Genomic DNA, 9,787 nt, shown 5'->3' on the forward strand with positions numbered 1-9,787 from the left:
ATGGGCTTTCTGCAGTGCGAACGCACCTCCGAAAAGGAAAGAAACCTACTCACGGCCTTAAAAGTCAACGGGACCTGGGATTCCCAGCCGGTCACCCATACTGGTACTTGCCAGGCCTCAAGCTGGCTGGCGGCCGCGGTCTGACGAGAGCAGGCACATTCAGCTTAGAATGCCCGTTGACAGCTCCTCCTCCTTTCCTATGGGCTTTCTGCAGTGCGAACGCACCTCCGAAACGGAAAGAAACCTACTCACGGCCTTAAAAGTCAACGGGACCTGGGATTCCCAGCCGGTCACCCATACTGGTACTTGCCAGGCCTCAAGCTGGCTGGCGGCCGCGATCTGACGAGAGCAGGCACATTCAGCTTAGAATGCCCGTTGACAGCTCCTCCTCCTTTCCTATGGGCTTTCTGCAGTGCGAACGCACCTCCGAAAAGGAAAGAAACCTACTCACGGCCTTAAAAGTCAACGGGACCTGGGATTCCCAGCCGGTCACCCATACTGGTACTTGCCAGGCCTCAAGCTGGCTGGCGGCCGCGATCTGACGAGAGCAGGCACATTCAGCTTAGAATGCCCGTTGACAGCTCCTCCTCCTTTCCTATGGGCTTTCTGCAGTGCGAACGCACCTCCGAAAAGGAAAGAAACCTACTCACGGCCTTAAAAGTCAACGGGACCTGGGATTCCCAGCCGGTCACCCATACTGGTACTTGCCAGGCCTCAAGCTGGCTGGCGGCCGCGATCTGACGAGAGCAGGCACATTCAGCTTAGAATGCCCGTTGACAGCTCCTCCTCCTTTCCTATGGGCTTTCTGCAGTGCGAACGCACCTCCAAAAAGGAAAGAAACCTACTCACGGCCTTAAAAGTCAACGGGACCTGGGATTCCCAGCCGGTCACCCATACTGGTACTTGCCAGGCCTCAAGCTGGCTGGCGGCCGCGATCTGACGAGAGCAGGCACATTCAGCTTAGAATGCCCGTTGACAGCTCCTCCTCCTTTCCTATGGGCTTTCTGCAGTGCGAACGCACCTCCGAAAAGGAAAGAAACCTACTCACGGCCTTAAAAGTCAACGGGACCTGGGATTCCCAGCCGGTCACCCATACTGGTACTTGCCAGGCCTCAAGCTGGCTGGCGGCCGCGATCTGACGAGAGCAGGCACATTCAGCTTAGAATGCCCGTTGACAGCTCCTCCTCCTTTCCTATGGGCTTTCTGCAGTGCGAACGCACCTCCAAAAAGGAAAGAAACCTACTCACGGCCTTAAAAGTCAACGGGACCTGGGATTCCCAGCCGGTCACCCATACTGGTACTTGCCAGGCCTCAAGCTGGCTGGCGGCCGCGATCTGACGAGAGCAGGCACATTCAGCTTAGAATGCCCGTTGACAGCTCCTCCTCCTTTCCTATGGGCTTTCTGCAGTGCGAACGCACCTCCGAAAAGGAAAGCAACCTACTCACGGCCTTAAAAGTCAACGGGACCTGGGATTCCCAGCCGGTCACCCATACTGGTACTTGCCAGGCCTCAAGCTGGCTGGCGGCCGCGATCTGACGAGAGCAGGCACATTCAGCTTAGAATGCCTGTTGACAGCTCCTCCTCCTTTCCTATGGGCTTTCTGCAGTGCGAACGCACCTCCGAAAAGGAAAGAAACCTACTCACGGCCATAAAAGTCAACGGGACCTGGGATTCCCAGCCGGTCACCCATACTGGTACTTGCCAGGCCTCAAGCTGGCTGGCGGCCGCGATCTGACGAGAGCAGGCACATTCAGCTTAGAATGCCCGTTGACAGCTCCTCCTCCTTTCCTATGGGCTTTCTGCAGTGCGAACGCACCTCCGAAAAGGAAAGCAACCTACTCACGGCCTTAAAAGTCAGCATGACCTGGGATTCCCAGCCGGTCACCCATACTGGTACTTGCCAGGCCTCAAGCTGGCTGGCGGCCGCGATCTGACGAGAGCAGGCACATTCAGCTTAGAATGCCCGTTGACAGCTCCTCCTCCTTTCCTATGGGCTTTCTGCAGTGCGAACGCACCTCCGAAAAGGAAAGAAACCTACTCACGGCCTTAAAAGTCAACGGGACCTGGGATTCCCAGCCGGTCACCCATACTGGTACTTGCCAGGCCTCAAGCTGGCTGGCGGCCGCGATCTGACGAGAGCAGGCACATTCAGCTTAGAATGCCCGTTGACAGCTCCTCCTCCTTTCCTATGGGCTTTCTGCAGTGCGAACGCACCTCCGAAAAGGAAAGAAACCTACTCACGGCCTTAAAAGTCAACGGGACCTGGGATTCCCAGCCGGTCACCCATACTGGTACTTGCCACGCCTCAAGCTGGCTGGCGGCCGCGATCTGACGAGAGCAGGCACATTCAGCTTAGAATGCCCGTTGACAGCTCCTCCTCCTTTCCTATGGGCTTTCTGCAGTGCGAACGCACCTCCGAAAAGGAAAGCAACCTACTCACGGCCTTAAAAGTCAACGGGACCTGGGATTCCCAGCCGGTCACCCATACTGGTACTTGCCAGGCCTCAAGCTGGCTGGCAGCCGCGATCTGACGAGAGCAGGCACATTCAGCTTAGAATGCCCGTTGACAGCTCCTCCTCCTTTCCTATGGGCTTTCTGCAGTGCGAACGCACCTCCGAAAAGGAAAGAAACCTACTCACGGCCTTAAAAGTCAACGGGACCTGGGATTCCCAGCCGGTCACCCATACTGGTACTTGCCAGGCCTCAAGCTGGCTGGCGGCCGCGATCTGACGAGAGCAGGCACATTCAGCTTAGAATGCCCGTTGACAGCTCCTCCTCCTTTCCTATGGGCTTTCTGCAGTGCGAACGCACTTCCGAAAAGGAAAGAAACCTACTCACGGCCTTAAAAGTCAACGGGACCTGGGATTCCCAGCCGGTCACCCATACTGGTACTTGCCAGGCCTCAAGCTGGCTGGCGGCCGCGATCTGACGAGAGCAGGCACATTCAGCTTAGAATGCCCGTTGACAGCTCCGCCTCCTTTCCTATGGGCTTTCTGCAGTGCGAACGCACCTCCGAAAAGGAAAGAAACCTACTCACGGCCTTAAAAGTCAACGGGACCTGGGATTCCCAGCCGGTCACCCATACTGGTACTTGCCAGGCCTCAAGCTGGCTGGCGGCCGCAATCTGACGAGAGCAGGCACATTCAGCTTAGAATGCCCGTTGACAGCTCCTCCTCCTTTCCTATGGGCTTTCTGCAGTGCGAACGCACCTCCGAAAAGGAAAGAAACCTACTCACGGCCTTAAAAGTCAACGGGACCTGGGATTCCCAGCCGGTCACCCATACTGGTACTTGCCAGGCCTCAAGCTGGCTGGCGGCCGCGATCTGACGAGAGCAGGCACATTCAGCTTAGAATGCCCGTTGACAGCTCCTCCTCCTTTCCTATGGGCTTTCTGCAGTGCGAACGCACCTCCGAAAAGGAAAGCAACCTACTCACGGCCTTAAAAGTCAACGGGACCTGGGATTCCCAGCCGGTCACCCATACTGGTACTTGCCAGGCCTCAAGCTGGCTGGCGGCCGCGATCTGACGAGAGCAGGCACATTCAGCTTAGAATGCCCGTTGACAGCTCCTCCTCCTCCTTTCCTATGGGCTTTCTGCAGTGCGAACGCACCTCCGAAAAGGAAAGAAACCTACTCACGGCCTTAAAAGTCAACGGGACCTGGGATTCCCAGCCGGTCACCCATACTGGTACTTGCCAGGCCTCAAGCTGGCTGGCGGCCGCGATCTGACGAGAGCAGGCACATTCAGCTTAGAATGCCCGTTGACAGCTCCTCCTCCTTTCCTATGGGCTTTCTGCAGTGCGGACGCACCTCCGAAAAGGAAAGAAACCTACTCACGGCCTTAAAAGTCAACGGGACCTGGGATTCCCAGCCGGTCACCCATACTGGTACTTGCCAGGCCTCAAGCTGGCTGGCGGCCGCGATCTGACAAGAGCAGGCACATTCAGCTTAGAATGCCCGTTGACAGCTCCTCCTCCTTTCCTATGGGCTTTCTGCAGTGCGAACGCACCTCCGAAAAGGAAAGAAACCTACTCACGGCCTTAAAAGTCAACGGGACCTGGGATTCCCAGCCGGTCACCCATACTGGTACTTGCCAGGCCTCAAGCTGGCTGGCGGCCGCGATCTGACGAGAGCAGGCACATTCAGCTTAGAATGCCCGTTGACAGCTCCTCCTCCTTTCCTATGGGCTTTCTGCAGTGCGAACGCACCTCCGAAAAGGAAAGCAACCTACTCACGGCCTTAAAAGTCAACGGGACCTGGGATTCCCAGCCGGTCACCCATACTGGTACTTGCCAGGCCTCAAGCTGGCTGGCGGCCGCGATCTGACGAGAGCAGGCACATTCAGCTTAGAATGCCCGTTGACAGCTCCTCCTCCTTTCCTATGGGCTTTCTGCAGTGCGAACGCACCTCCGAAAAGGAAAGAAACCTACTCACGGCCTTAAAAGTCAACGGGACCTGGGATTCCCAGCCGGTCACCCATACTGGTACTTGCCAGGCCTCAAGCTGGCTGGCGGCCGCGATCTGACAAGAGCAGGCACATTCAGCTTTGAATGCCCGTTGACAGCTCCTCCTCCTTTCCTATGGGCTTTCTGCAGTGCGAACGCACTTCCGAAAAGGAAAGAAACCTACTCACGGCCTTAAAAGTCAACGGGACCTGGGATTCCCAGCCGGTCACCCATACTGGTACTTGCCAGGCCTCAAGCTGGCTGGCGGCCGCAATCTGACGAGAGCAGGCACATTCAGCTTAGAATGCCTGTTGACAGCTCCTCCTCCTTTCCTATGGGCTTTCTGCAGTGCGAACGCACCTCCGAAAAGGAAAGAAACCTACTCACGGCCTTAAAAGTCAACGGGACCTGGGATTCCCAGCCGGTCACCCATACTGGTACTTGCCAGGCCTCAAGCTGGCTGGCGGCCGCGATCTGACGAGAGCAGGCACATTCAGCTTAGAATGCCCGTTGACAGCTCCTCCTCCTTTCCTATGGGCTTTCTGCAGTGCGAACGCACCTCCGAAAAGGAAAGAAACCTACTCACGGCCTTAAAAGTCAACGGGACCTGGGATTCCCAGCCGGTCACCCATACTGGTACTTGCCAGGCCTCAAGCTGGCTGGCGGCCGCGATCTGACGAGAGCGATCTGACGAGAGCAGGCACATTCAGCTTAGAATGCCCGTTGACAGCTCCTCCTCCTTTCCTATGGGCTTTCTGCAGTGCGAACGCACCTCCGAAACGGAAAGAAACCTACTCACGGCCTTAAAAGTCAACGGGACCTGGGATTCCCAGCCGGTCACCCATACTGGTACTTGCCAGGCCTCAAGCTGGCTGGCGGCCGCGATCTGACGAGAGCAGGCACATTCAGCTTAGAATGCCCGTTGACAGCTCCTCCTCCTTTCCTATGGGCTTTCTGCAGTGCGAACGCACCTCCGAAACGGAAAGAAACCCACTCACGGCCTTAAAAGTCAACGGGACCTGGGATTCCCAGCCGGTCACCCATACTGGTACTTGCCAGGCCTCAAGCTGGCTGGCGGCCGCGATCTGACGAGAGCAGGCACATTCAGCTTAGAATGCCCGTTGACAGCTCCTCCTCCTTTCCTATGGGCTTTCTGCAGTGCGAACGCACCTCCGAAACGGAAAGAAACCTACTCACGGCCTTAAAAGTCAACGGGACCTGGGATTCCCAGCCGGTCACCCATACTGGTACTTGCCAGGCCTCAAGCTGCCTGGCGGCCGCAATCTGACGAGAGCAGGCACATTCAGCTTAGAATGCCCGTTGACAGCTCCTCATCCTTTCCTATGGGCTTTCTGCAGTGCGAACGCACCTCCGAAAAGGAAAGAAAACTACTCACGGCCTTAAAAGTCAACGGGACCTGGGATTCCCAGCCGGTCACCCATACTGGTACTTGCCAGGCCTCAAGCTGGCTGGCGGCCGCGATCTGACGAGAGCAGGCACATTCAGCTTAGAATGCCCGTTGACAGCTCCTCCTCCTTTCCTATGGGCTTTCTGCAGTGCGAACGCACCTCCGAAAAGGAAAGAAACCTACTCACGGCCTTAAAAGTCAACGGGACCTGGGATTCCCAGCCGGTCACCCATACTGGTACTTGCCAGGCCTCAAGCTGGCTGGCGGCCGCGATCTGACGAGAGCAGGCACATTCAGCTTAGAATGCCCGTTGACAGCTCCTCCTCCTTTCCTATGGGCTTTCTGCAGTGCGAACGCACCTCCGAAAAGGAAAGAAACCTACTCACGGCCTTAAAAGTCAACGGGACCTGGGATTCCCAGCCGGTCACCCATACTGGTACTTGCCAGGCCTCAAGCTGGCTGGCGGCCGCGGTCTGACGAGAGCAGGCACATTCAGCTTAGAATGCCCGTTGACAGCTCCTCCTCCTTTCCTATGGGCTTTCTGCAGTGCGAACGCACCTCCGAAACGGAAAGAAACCTACTCACGGCCTTAAAAGTCAACGGGACCTGGGATTCCCAGCCGGTCACCCATACTGGTACTTGCCAGGCCTCAAGCTGGCTGGCGGCCGCGATCTGACGAGAGCAGGCACATTCAGCTTAGAATGCCCGTTGACAGCTCCTCCTCCTTTCCTATGGGCTTTCTGCAGTGCGAACGCACCTCCGAAAAGGAAAGAAACCTACTCACGGCCTTAAAAGTCAACGGGACCTGGGATTCCCAGCCGGTCACCCATACTGGTACTTGCCAGGCCTCAAGCTGGCTGGCGGCCGCGATCTGACGAGAGCAGGCACATTCAGCTTAGAATGCCCGTTGACAGCTCCTCCTCCTTTCCTATGGGCTTTCTGCAGTGCGAACGCACCTCCGAAAAGGAAAGAAACCTACTCACGGCCTTAAAAGTCAACGGGACCTGGGATTCCCAGCCGGTCACCCATACTGGTACTTGCCAGGCCTCAAGCTGGCTGGCGGCCGCGATCTGACGAGAGCAGGCACATTCAGCTTAGAATGCCCGTTGACAGCTCCTCCTCCTTTCCTATGGGCTTTCTGCAGTGCGAACGCACCTCCGAAAAGGAAAGAAACCTACTCACGGCCTTAAAAGTCAACGGGACCTGGGATTCCCAGCCGGTCACCCATACTGGTACTTGCCAGGCCTCAAGCTGGCTGGCGGCCGCGATCTGACGAGAGCGATCTGACGAGAGCAGGCACATTCAGCTTAGAATGCCCGTTGACAGCTCCTCCTCCTTTCCTATGGGCTTTCTGCAGTGCGAACGCACCTCCGAAACGGAAAGAAACCTACTCACGGCCTTAAAAGTCAACGGGACCTGGGATTCCCAGCCGGTCACCCATACTGGTACTTGCCAGGCCTCAAGCTGGCTGGCGGCCGCGATCTGACGAGAGCAGGCACATTCAGCTTAGAATGCCCGTTGACAGCTCCTCCTCCTTTCCTATGGGCTTTCTGCAGTGCGAACGCACCTCCGAAACGGAAAGAAACCCACTCACGGCCTTAAAAGTCAACGGGACCTGGGATTCCCAGCCGGTCACCCATACTGGTACTTGCCAGGCCTCAAGCTGGCTGGCGGCCGCGATCTGACGAGAGCAGGCACATTCAGCTTAGAATGCCCGTTGACAGCTCCTCCTCCTTTCCTATGGGCTTTCTGCAGTGCGAACGCACCTCCGAAACGGAAAGAAACCTACTCACGGCCTTAAAAGTCAACGGGACCTGGGATTCCCAGCCGGTCACCCATACTGGTACTTGCCAGGCCTCAAGCTGCCTGGCGGCCGCAATCTGACGAGAGCAGGCACATTCAGCTTAGAATGCCCGTTGACAGCGCCTCATCCTTTCCTATGGGCTTTCTGCAGTGCGAACGCACCTCCGAAAAGGAAAGAAAACTACTCACGGCCTTAAAAGTCAACGGGACCTGGGATTCCCAGCCGGTCACCCATACTGGTACTTGCCAGGCCTCAAGCTGGCTGGCGGCCGCGATCTGACGAGAGCAGGCACATTCAGCTTAGAATGCCCGTTGACAGCTCCTCCTCCTTTCCTATGGGCTTTCTGCAGTGCGAACGCACCTCCGAAAAGGAAAGAAACCTACTCACGGCCTTAAAAGTCAACGGGACCTGGGATTCCCAGCCGGTCACCCATACTGGTACTTGCCAGGCCTCAAGCTGGCTGGCGGCCGCGATCTGACGAGAGCAGGCACATTCAGCTTAGAATGCCCGTTGACAGCTCCTCCTCCTTTCCTATGGGCTTTCTGCAGTGCGAACGCACCTCCGAAAAGGAAAGAAACCTACTCACGGCCTTAAAAGTCAACGGGACCTGGGATTCCCAGCCGGTCACCCATACTGGTACTTGCCAGGCCTCAAGCTGGCTGGCGGCCGCGGTCTGACGAGAGCAGGCACATTCAGCTTAGAATGCCCGTTGACAGCTCCTCCTCCTTTCCTATGGGCTTTCTGCAGTGCGAACGCACCTCCGAAACGGAAAGAAACCTACTCACGGCCTTAAAAGTCAACGGGACCTGGGATTCCCAGCCGGTCACCCATACTGGTACTTGCCAGGCCTCAAGCTGGCTGGCGGCCGCGATCTGACGAGAGCAGGCACATTCAGCTTAGAATGCCCGTTGACAGCTCCTCCTCCTTTCCTATGGGCTTTCTGCAGTGCGAACGCACCTCCGAAAAGGAAAGAAACCTACTCACGGCCTTAAAAGTCAACGGGACCTGGGATTCGCAGCCGGTCACCCATACTGGTACTTGCCAGGCCTCAAGCTGGCTGGCGGCCGCGATCTGACGAGAGCAGGCACATTCAGCTTAGAATGCCCGTTGACAGCTCCTCCTCCTTTCCTATGGGCTTTCTGCAGTGCGAACGCACCTCCGAAAAGGAAAGAAACCTACTCACGGCCTTAAAAGTCAACGGGACCTGGGATTCCCAGCCGGTCACCCATACTGGTACTTGCCAGGCCTCAAGCTGGCTGGCGGCCGCGATCTGACGAGAGCAGGCACATTCAGCTTAGAATGCCCATTGACAGCTTCTCCTCCTTTCCTATGGGCTTTCTGCAGTGCGAACGCACCTCCGAAAAGGAAAGAAACCTACTCACGGCCTTAAAAGTCAACGGGACCTGGGATTCCCAGCCGGTCACCCATACTGGTACTTGCCAGGCCTCAAGCTGGCTGGCGGCCGCGATCTGACGAGAGCAGGCACATTCAGCTTAGAATGCCCGTTGACAGCTCCTCCTCCTCCTTTCCTATGGGCTTTCTGCAGTGCGAACGCACCTCCGAAACGGAAAGAAACCTACTCACGGCCTTAAAAGTCAACGGGACCTGGGATTCCCAGCCGGTCACCCATACTGGTACTTGCCAGGCCTCAAGCTGGCTGGCGGCCGCGATCTGACGAGAGCAGGCACATTCAGCTTAGAATGCCCGTTGACAGCTCCTCCTCCTTTCCTATGGGCTTTCTGCAGTGCGAACGCACCTCCGAATAGGAAAGAAACCTACTCACGGCCTTAAAAGTCAACGGGACCTGGGATTCCCAGCCGGTCACCCATACTGGTACTTGCCAGGCCTCAAGCTGGCTGGCGGCCGCGATCTGACGAGAGCAGGCACATTCAGCTTAGAATGCCCGTTGACAGCTCCTCCTCCTTTCCTATGGGCTTTCTGCAGTGCGAACGCACCTCCGAAAAGGAAAGAAACCTACTCACGGCCTTAAAAGTCAACGGGACCTGGGATTACCAGCCGGTCACCCATACTGGTACTTGCCAGGCCTCAAGCTGGCTGGCGGCCGCGATCTGACGAGAGCAGGCACATTCAGCTTAGAATGCCCGTTGACAGCTCCTCCTCCTTTCCTAT

The 9,787-nt window shown here is 56.8% G+C and overlaps 44 pseudogenes; all 44 read right to left on the reverse strand.

Annotated features, from left to right (window-relative positions):
- Window positions 1–62: 62 nt before the first annotated feature.
- LOC136594490 (5S ribosomal RNA) lies at window positions 63–181 on the reverse strand (annotated as a pseudogene).
- An 80-nt stretch (window positions 182–261) lies between these two features.
- LOC136594387 (5S ribosomal RNA) lies at window positions 262–380 on the reverse strand (annotated as a pseudogene).
- An 80-nt stretch (window positions 381–460) lies between these two features.
- On the reverse strand, window positions 461–579 carry LOC136594388 (5S ribosomal RNA; annotated as a pseudogene).
- An 80-nt stretch (window positions 580–659) lies between these two features.
- Window positions 660–778, reverse strand: LOC136594389 (5S ribosomal RNA; annotated as a pseudogene).
- An 80-nt stretch (window positions 779–858) lies between these two features.
- On the reverse strand, window positions 859–977 carry LOC136594390 (5S ribosomal RNA; annotated as a pseudogene).
- An 80-nt stretch (window positions 978–1,057) lies between these two features.
- LOC136594391 (5S ribosomal RNA) lies at window positions 1,058–1,176 on the reverse strand (annotated as a pseudogene).
- Window positions 1,177–1,256: 80 nt separating this feature from the next.
- On the reverse strand, window positions 1,257–1,375 carry LOC136594392 (5S ribosomal RNA; annotated as a pseudogene).
- An 80-nt stretch (window positions 1,376–1,455) lies between these two features.
- On the reverse strand, window positions 1,456–1,574 carry LOC136594583 (5S ribosomal RNA; annotated as a pseudogene).
- An 80-nt stretch (window positions 1,575–1,654) lies between these two features.
- LOC136594393 (5S ribosomal RNA) lies at window positions 1,655–1,773 on the reverse strand (annotated as a pseudogene).
- Window positions 1,774–2,052: 279 nt separating this feature from the next.
- Window positions 2,053–2,171, reverse strand: LOC136594396 (5S ribosomal RNA; annotated as a pseudogene).
- Window positions 2,172–2,251: 80 nt separating this feature from the next.
- On the reverse strand, window positions 2,252–2,370 carry LOC136594591 (5S ribosomal RNA; annotated as a pseudogene).
- Window positions 2,371–2,450: 80 nt separating this feature from the next.
- Window positions 2,451–2,569, reverse strand: LOC136594467 (5S ribosomal RNA; annotated as a pseudogene).
- An 80-nt stretch (window positions 2,570–2,649) lies between these two features.
- LOC136594397 (5S ribosomal RNA) lies at window positions 2,650–2,768 on the reverse strand (annotated as a pseudogene).
- An 80-nt stretch (window positions 2,769–2,848) lies between these two features.
- Window positions 2,849–2,967, reverse strand: LOC136594398 (5S ribosomal RNA; annotated as a pseudogene).
- An 80-nt stretch (window positions 2,968–3,047) lies between these two features.
- Window positions 3,048–3,166, reverse strand: LOC136594541 (5S ribosomal RNA; annotated as a pseudogene).
- Window positions 3,167–3,246: 80 nt separating this feature from the next.
- LOC136594399 (5S ribosomal RNA) lies at window positions 3,247–3,365 on the reverse strand (annotated as a pseudogene).
- Window positions 3,366–3,445: 80 nt separating this feature from the next.
- On the reverse strand, window positions 3,446–3,564 carry LOC136594400 (5S ribosomal RNA; annotated as a pseudogene).
- Window positions 3,565–3,647: 83 nt separating this feature from the next.
- On the reverse strand, window positions 3,648–3,766 carry LOC136594401 (5S ribosomal RNA; annotated as a pseudogene).
- An 80-nt stretch (window positions 3,767–3,846) lies between these two features.
- LOC136594561 (5S ribosomal RNA) lies at window positions 3,847–3,965 on the reverse strand (annotated as a pseudogene).
- An 80-nt stretch (window positions 3,966–4,045) lies between these two features.
- Window positions 4,046–4,164, reverse strand: LOC136594402 (5S ribosomal RNA; annotated as a pseudogene).
- Window positions 4,165–4,244: 80 nt separating this feature from the next.
- LOC136594403 (5S ribosomal RNA) lies at window positions 4,245–4,363 on the reverse strand (annotated as a pseudogene).
- A 478-nt stretch (window positions 4,364–4,841) lies between these two features.
- Window positions 4,842–4,960, reverse strand: LOC136594404 (5S ribosomal RNA; annotated as a pseudogene).
- Window positions 4,961–5,253: 293 nt separating this feature from the next.
- LOC136594406 (5S ribosomal RNA) lies at window positions 5,254–5,372 on the reverse strand (annotated as a pseudogene).
- Window positions 5,373–5,452: 80 nt separating this feature from the next.
- Window positions 5,453–5,571, reverse strand: LOC136594408 (5S ribosomal RNA; annotated as a pseudogene).
- An 80-nt stretch (window positions 5,572–5,651) lies between these two features.
- Window positions 5,652–5,770, reverse strand: LOC136594461 (5S ribosomal RNA; annotated as a pseudogene).
- An 80-nt stretch (window positions 5,771–5,850) lies between these two features.
- Window positions 5,851–5,969, reverse strand: LOC136594409 (5S ribosomal RNA; annotated as a pseudogene).
- Window positions 5,970–6,049: 80 nt separating this feature from the next.
- Window positions 6,050–6,168, reverse strand: LOC136594410 (5S ribosomal RNA; annotated as a pseudogene).
- An 80-nt stretch (window positions 6,169–6,248) lies between these two features.
- LOC136594491 (5S ribosomal RNA) lies at window positions 6,249–6,367 on the reverse strand (annotated as a pseudogene).
- An 80-nt stretch (window positions 6,368–6,447) lies between these two features.
- Window positions 6,448–6,566, reverse strand: LOC136594411 (5S ribosomal RNA; annotated as a pseudogene).
- An 80-nt stretch (window positions 6,567–6,646) lies between these two features.
- On the reverse strand, window positions 6,647–6,765 carry LOC136594412 (5S ribosomal RNA; annotated as a pseudogene).
- An 80-nt stretch (window positions 6,766–6,845) lies between these two features.
- Window positions 6,846–6,964, reverse strand: LOC136594414 (5S ribosomal RNA; annotated as a pseudogene).
- A 293-nt stretch (window positions 6,965–7,257) lies between these two features.
- Window positions 7,258–7,376, reverse strand: LOC136594415 (5S ribosomal RNA; annotated as a pseudogene).
- Window positions 7,377–7,456: 80 nt separating this feature from the next.
- On the reverse strand, window positions 7,457–7,575 carry LOC136594417 (5S ribosomal RNA; annotated as a pseudogene).
- Window positions 7,576–7,655: 80 nt separating this feature from the next.
- LOC136594462 (5S ribosomal RNA) lies at window positions 7,656–7,774 on the reverse strand (annotated as a pseudogene).
- An 80-nt stretch (window positions 7,775–7,854) lies between these two features.
- Window positions 7,855–7,973, reverse strand: LOC136594418 (5S ribosomal RNA; annotated as a pseudogene).
- Window positions 7,974–8,053: 80 nt separating this feature from the next.
- On the reverse strand, window positions 8,054–8,172 carry LOC136594419 (5S ribosomal RNA; annotated as a pseudogene).
- An 80-nt stretch (window positions 8,173–8,252) lies between these two features.
- On the reverse strand, window positions 8,253–8,371 carry LOC136594494 (5S ribosomal RNA; annotated as a pseudogene).
- An 80-nt stretch (window positions 8,372–8,451) lies between these two features.
- LOC136594421 (5S ribosomal RNA) lies at window positions 8,452–8,570 on the reverse strand (annotated as a pseudogene).
- Window positions 8,571–8,650: 80 nt separating this feature from the next.
- LOC136594557 (5S ribosomal RNA) lies at window positions 8,651–8,769 on the reverse strand (annotated as a pseudogene).
- An 80-nt stretch (window positions 8,770–8,849) lies between these two features.
- On the reverse strand, window positions 8,850–8,968 carry LOC136594500 (5S ribosomal RNA; annotated as a pseudogene).
- An 80-nt stretch (window positions 8,969–9,048) lies between these two features.
- LOC136594422 (5S ribosomal RNA) lies at window positions 9,049–9,167 on the reverse strand (annotated as a pseudogene).
- Window positions 9,168–9,250: 83 nt separating this feature from the next.
- On the reverse strand, window positions 9,251–9,369 carry LOC136594423 (5S ribosomal RNA; annotated as a pseudogene).
- An 80-nt stretch (window positions 9,370–9,449) lies between these two features.
- On the reverse strand, window positions 9,450–9,568 carry LOC136594424 (5S ribosomal RNA; annotated as a pseudogene).
- An 80-nt stretch (window positions 9,569–9,648) lies between these two features.
- On the reverse strand, window positions 9,649–9,767 carry LOC136594598 (5S ribosomal RNA; annotated as a pseudogene).
- Window positions 9,768–9,787: the final 20 nt, after the last annotated feature.

The sequence above is a fragment of the Eleutherodactylus coqui genome, unplaced genomic scaffold (assembly GCF_035609145.1).
Source record: "Eleutherodactylus coqui strain aEleCoq1 unplaced genomic scaffold, aEleCoq1.hap1 HAP1_SCAFFOLD_452, whole genome shotgun sequence".
Taxonomy (NCBI): domain Eukaryota; kingdom Metazoa; phylum Chordata; class Amphibia; order Anura; family Eleutherodactylidae; genus Eleutherodactylus; species Eleutherodactylus coqui.